Genomic DNA, 6,443 nt, shown 5'->3' with positions numbered 1-6,443 from the left:
GTTATCCCTATGCTCATGCTCAAATGCAGGTGGCTTTTCATACTTGGCCTGGGAACATTTTCAACAGTCCTACTCACCGTCGGGGTTCGCGTCATACCGAAATCCCGCCGGTGGCTTGCCATGTAGGGCTGCATGAATGACGCAAAGCATGTCCATGATTTCAACTAGCTGGCAATCAGCCTCCGCATCGAAGTTAGAGATCTAGGCTAGCACATGTTTTGCATCATTCATGAGGCCCTACATAGCGAGTCACCAGGGGGATTTTGGCATGATGCGAACCCCGATGGTGAGCAGGACTACCAAGAGTGTTTCCAAGTAGAGCATAAAAAGCCACCTGCATTTGAGCACGAGTAAGGGATATCATAATTGCATACGATGCCAAGAAGGGTGCCAAGGCTAATGGAGACCTGAACAATCGAAGCAAGCAACAAGAAAATGCTCATTAAACATGAAAAAGAGAAACTAATGACTAATAAATAATGAAAAATGTGATACACAATTAGAAAACAATTTACCTCGAGAAACGAAGTGAGTAAGTCACATAATATGGTGGGGGAGATTTCCATGATATAAATTAGTGTGATGGGAGTGCCACCCAAATGCTGCCTAGGCTAATCACATGGCCCCATGGAAGTAAAGCATTGTGAGGACATAACCCCATGAGGAGCATTCCTACAGAAAAGAAAGCTCCTGTCAACTTTTTCGCGTTGCAACAGCCAATTCCACCTTGCCATAGCTGCCCAAAACTGAGAACAAATTCATGATCCTCACCTGGAATGTGCTCCTTGATTATTCTTTTATCGTTTTTTTTTTTTATAAATATTTTAGGGCCTTGCCATATGATAGTCAATTAAAAAAGAAGAAGAAAAATCTAACTTTGAGTTCTACTCATCCTAGTTAAACATGTAAAAACATATATGATAGCACAAAAAAAAAACTAATATATAACAACACGGCAAAAAAACTAACTTCCACCAACTCGTGACGACTTAGCTACTTCAGAAAAACATAGCAGTATTAATTGCACATGCATTAAGATGAAGCTTTGCTATCTATCCTCCACGAGCCCGTGTCAATTCAATACTCGTGCCCATTCCTATTTTGGTTATGCCAGTTGTGCCTAACATCCATGGTAAGATTTTCCCAATGGACCACCACAGCTCTTTCAGGATCTTATCCCCTGTTAATTTTTTGACATCATACGATTGCTGGATTTTCCATAACCAAATAAAGACTCAACTTTTATTACAAGTTGAGTGGATTCGATGTCAAGTTGTTTACAAGCCACCAAAAACCAAAAAAAGGCGATATCATAAGTCACAAGTGGTAAGTTGAACATGGACCCATAGACCTATCACAATTTATTAGGATGTGTTTGGTTCAGTAGTATTCGTAAAAGATTTTGGACCTATGAAAACTTAAAGACCCTTGTGCCAAAGTTGAGATGCTTAGCAATATAACATCAAAGGCTTTTGAGCTAAAACTAACATTTCCAAAATCGCTTAATCTAATGACATGTGTTGTGCTCAATTGGGTTTTTGGGAATGTCATTGGGAAAATATAAAGGATTTTAGGTTGAAGGGGTTTTTTCAAAATATAAATAGTGCTTAGTAAATTATAGTTTGAAAGTACATTGAGGATCAACTTTGATTTAAAATAGTATTTGGAAAAATTACACTTTATGAAGGAATTTTGCTTTTTATAAAAATAAATAAATATATAAACCCTCAAACTAGCAAAGGACTCAAGCTATTGATGAGCCACATTGATGCTAGATTTGCCCAAATCTGGCTCGCTCTCAAGATACAACTTTTCTAAAGGGCTTTGGCCCAAAGCCCCTTGAGAAAAACTTGGCTTGTTTGCCAATTGTTTTTAGCCCCCTCTAGTCAAATGCTAGCCTTGGAAAATTTTGGAAAGGCCATTTCCAAAGGTTAATTAAAAAAAAAAATTTCTTTCAAAAATTTTCATCAACTTTTTGTTTTTTGTTTTTTGTTTTTGGTTTGGCCCTCGTAGATAGGGGTGAGTATGGTTCCAACAGAAACCTGGAACCCGAGAACCGGATTGATAAAAATCTGTAGGTTCCAAGTTCTAAGGTATGCAGGGTAGGTTCCAGTTCCAAAACCGAGAAACCCATTTCAACGGTTATGTTCTAGGTTCTTAGTTGGAGGAACGTAGAATCTGTACCTACAACCCGGAACAAGTTTTAATATTTTTATTAATCCATATCTCTGTGCAATTTTAAGATATTCTATGTTGTCTGATGATGAGTGTATAATCTAAAAGCACTAGTTCGAGTTTCTATTTTATGGCTAAGACTTTTACTTTATTAATATTCATATTTTTCGTGTATATAACTATAAGTTATGATTAGTGAATTGTAATCGTTCATATAATAATATAAGTTGGACTTGGGTAGACTTTCGAACCTATGACAGAATAGGTTCCAAGTTCTGAAAAAATAAGAAACCTGTTCCAACGGATAGTTCCAAGTTCTAGATGGAACTTATACGGAGCTTAGATCCACTCATCCCTACTTCTATCTAGTTGAATTCCTTACCAAGAATTTTTTTTTTTCTGTTGATAGTTTTGTTCATTTTATATTATCTTTAATGAATGACAAGCTTATTTATTATTATTGCGTTCATTTTCGTTTTGTTTAACTAAAAAAAAAAAACATGTTAGACCTTGAAACCGACTCTAAAACCTATGACAAGGTAGGTTCGAGGTTCCAAAAAATGATAACCTTATACCCGAGGGTAGGTTTCAGGTTGTAAGCGGATTCTGTAAGGAACTTGGAACCACTCACCCCTACTCAGAGGGACTATTCATCTTCTCTAGTGAAGCTTCGTTGAGGTCAAATTTGGCTACTAGTAATCTAGTTTGGTGCTAGCCAGCCTCATTTAAGAGCACCAACCAGTCGTTGAGCCTTTCGCCAACTTTGAGGTTTTTTTTTTCCAAAAGAAAAAAAGCAAAAATGCTTTATAAAGTGTGCATTTTCTAAACACTATTTAAATTAAAATTGTTTCCCAAATGAATTTTCCCCTACACAACATGCAAGTCCTGCCCAATATTGGCTTTGAGCATTTTCAAAATAATAATTCATGGGTTAATTTTTTTTCTCTTCTGATTTTGCGCTCGTTAAACTATCCAAATTTTAGTTTTTACCCTAACTGGCTTTCTTGTGCAGATTTGACCGACATTATTAATGTCGATAGGAAGCTTAGATTTGACCGTTTTGGATCTCTCTGGTCTAAAAACATTCATACTCCCTCATGCTCACAAAAGAAATCTACCCTTCCCACTGCTTGATGCCACAGCTCAATCGCGAAGCCAGCAAGGATGCCCTCACCCTTACCTACCGCTCGCGCCTCTCTATGCGCCCTGTCTTCGTTTGTGGGGAGATCATTCACAACTGGCAACGAGGAGGCCACGCGAGTTTGGTATGAGCTCATACCTTGCGATCGTGGAGGCCGTGCAAGGTCAAGCCTAAGCTCATGAGGGCTGTGACTGGTCGCGAGCAAGTGCGATAACCTAGCGAGTCGCCTAAGCTAGCTAGCAAAGCTTGGCCATGGTTGCCAAAATGGAAATCGTCGACCTTGAGTTGGTCTAGTCTTGGGCAAGCGCAATGATGTTCGCTACGCTCCAAGAGAGCAACGGCATGTGCTGCTGAGAGGGGAAAACATTGGAAAAGTACCCAAAAGTCATAAATCTATTACATTAATACCAATTAAGTCTTAAACATTTTAATTATATATATTTAATCTCAAAATTTTTCACATTGGTATTAATTCAGTTTATCTAGTTATTTTTTTTAATTAAAATTGCTGATGTGGATGTTGGATATTCGACGTGGCGCGACCAAAGCTAAAATAGACATTTTTTAAATAATTTTTTGGTATTTTGAAAATCTTTTTCTTTTCATTACATTTTTTTTTTTTTTTTGTAGCATGAGACCTGACAAGGTTGCCGGCCAACCCTCACTGGCAACAAAAGAAGGTTGCGCAACCCTCATCAACACTAGCAATCACAGATTACCCTTAATTTCCTTCAAAGTGGCTAAGACCAGTATTGGCCAAAGAGAGCCTCCCAATGAGTCCTCTCCTCTGCAGCGAAATGTTGGCCATGCAACCCTCGTCATTGCAATCAACACTTTGGAAAGACGAATCAATCTCAAGGATTGCCATTGAGGGTATATGATGAAAGGTACTTGCTTTCTAGGTATAGGCTGGCTTTCATGTCCACGAGAGCTCTCAACTGTGCTTGTTGCAAAGACAAACACGTTGCTTTGGCTCCCAAGGAAGAAAGACTCAAAAGAAGAAGAGACACTTTGAGGAAGCGAAACGCATCTCGAACCTAGATCTAGTGAGGGTTGCAACGCCCTCTCTTGCGAGCAGCACAACCTTTGCTGGCCCTCTTAGGAAAAAAAAAACAAAGAAAAAAAATTACTTCAACATTGGCCATGTCACGTAAGACACCTAGTGTCCACATTAACAATTTTTGTGCTAAATTAAAGGATAAACTAAATTGGTACCAATTTAAAATAGGTTTAAGGCTAGATTAATCTAATTGAAGGGTTTATGATTGAATCGATACCACTACAATAAGTTTAGGATTGTTTTTTTGTATATACTTTTCTTGAAAACTTGGTAGTCAAAGGTCAACTTGGTTCGGGTGGGTCCATTGGTTTCATGGATCCACTCGAGAATCGGATTGTCAATCTGGTCTGGTTCCTAGGTGGGTCCATGGAACCGATTCCCAATCTCTACAAAAATACATTCATCAATCAATATCATGGTGAACCTAGTTTCTACGTAGAACACTAAAGCTTGTTTGCCCTTAAATTCGGATTGAATTGCGAGCTATTGATTTTGATTAATGATTGAAAATGTTAGGGTGGAACGAATCAATAATACTCATTAATTAGAAACTTAATTTTTCCTAAGGTCATGGTGTGGTCCTCTTAGGGCTTCCCGACACTAGGAACATGTGGAGATTAGAATTGTATTAGAAGTCCTAACTTCTACACAAGTCAAATCATTAATAGTTTGATCCATCAATTTTTTTCAATGTCAACTTAATTTAAGCACGAGGATGGTCAATGAGAGACCTAATTATGCTCTTAAAAAGAGCCATTGGCTCTTAATTTCAAATCATGATAACAAAGCGCTGCAACATTTATGGACATCACCATTTGGTCACATCCATCCTCTTTGTTTGTTTATTTTGTTTTGACTGAGAAAGCAAGTAAATAAATTATTAGAATGAACAAAAAGTAAGGAGGTAAATTCTATTATTCAACCAAGAGACAAAATTAGTCAATATTGTCAAATACTATATATTGGTCGAAAAGTACAAAATAATTAAATGATTGAGTTGGAATTTCTTTTATATATATCGATGGTTCTACACTGGGATCTGGAACTGGAACTGGAACTGGATCGATACTCGCCAATTCTAGTAAATTAGAACCGGGAACCAGATTGATCCCCATGAGAACTGCTAGTTCCAGTTCGATCTCGTCCAGTTTCCAATGGTTCTCAATTTCTTTGCACACCCCTATTGGTAGTGGATGTGTCGGATCAAGCAAGCCTCTTGGGCCTAGAGAGAGTGCGGGTGGATGTTAGATATTTTATTTTTTATTTTTTTGAGTGAGAATAGTTTGTAAGATAAAATGAGACAATTTGGGAAAGGAAATACATGCGGAAGATGCATGAAAACAAATAAAAAATGGTAATTATAAGTTTCGAGAGGAAATGAGTCTTTTTGATAATGATGTGAAAAGCAAAATCGAAGATACTTTCGAAAAAAATTTCCGAAGAAGAATCTACAAGTTAGTCAAATAATTTTAAAAAACAACGATTAAAAAAGAGATGACGTCACTCCTATAAGTAGGCCGGCGACGGCACCAACCATCGAATGAAGTGGACCCCAAAAGCCAAACCCACGACCTCTCCGAAAGTTTTAAGGTTTCTTCTTCTCGCTCGCGCTCGTCATCGGCGGTTCTTGAAAACCTCTCGAGGCGCGAAGCCGTGAGCTTGATCTCGACGCACTTGCGGATCCAATCCACTGCTCGAGCAAGTGCAGGTCAGGGGATTTCCCGAAGCTTCTCGAGCCAAAGCCAGAGCCAGGCCGAGAGTCGACGGCTGAATCGATCCACGTTCATTCAGTTCTCTAAATGTGTCTCATATTGCAGCAATGTGCACTGGCAGTTCCATCCTGGATCTTCTATTATGTAGTTCTTTCGAGGCAGATGTGGAAAACCATTGTTAACAGCAGATGCTCGGTGTCTTTTTTTCTTTTTTTGGTGGCTTGTAAACAACTTGACATCGAATCCACTCAACTTGTAATAAAAGCTGAGTCTTTATTTGGTTATGGAAAATCCAGCGATCGTATGATGTCAAAAAATTAACAAATGAGTCTAATTTCTTTGCGTGACTTGTGTT

This window comes from Eucalyptus grandis, chromosome 3 (genome assembly GCF_016545825.1).
Source record: "Eucalyptus grandis isolate ANBG69807.140 chromosome 3, ASM1654582v1, whole genome shotgun sequence".
Classification (NCBI taxonomy): Eukaryota; Viridiplantae; Streptophyta; class Magnoliopsida; order Myrtales; family Myrtaceae; genus Eucalyptus; species Eucalyptus grandis.
The sequence above is the reverse complement of the archived record's forward strand: the minus strand, read 5'-3'. Positions refer to the sequence as shown.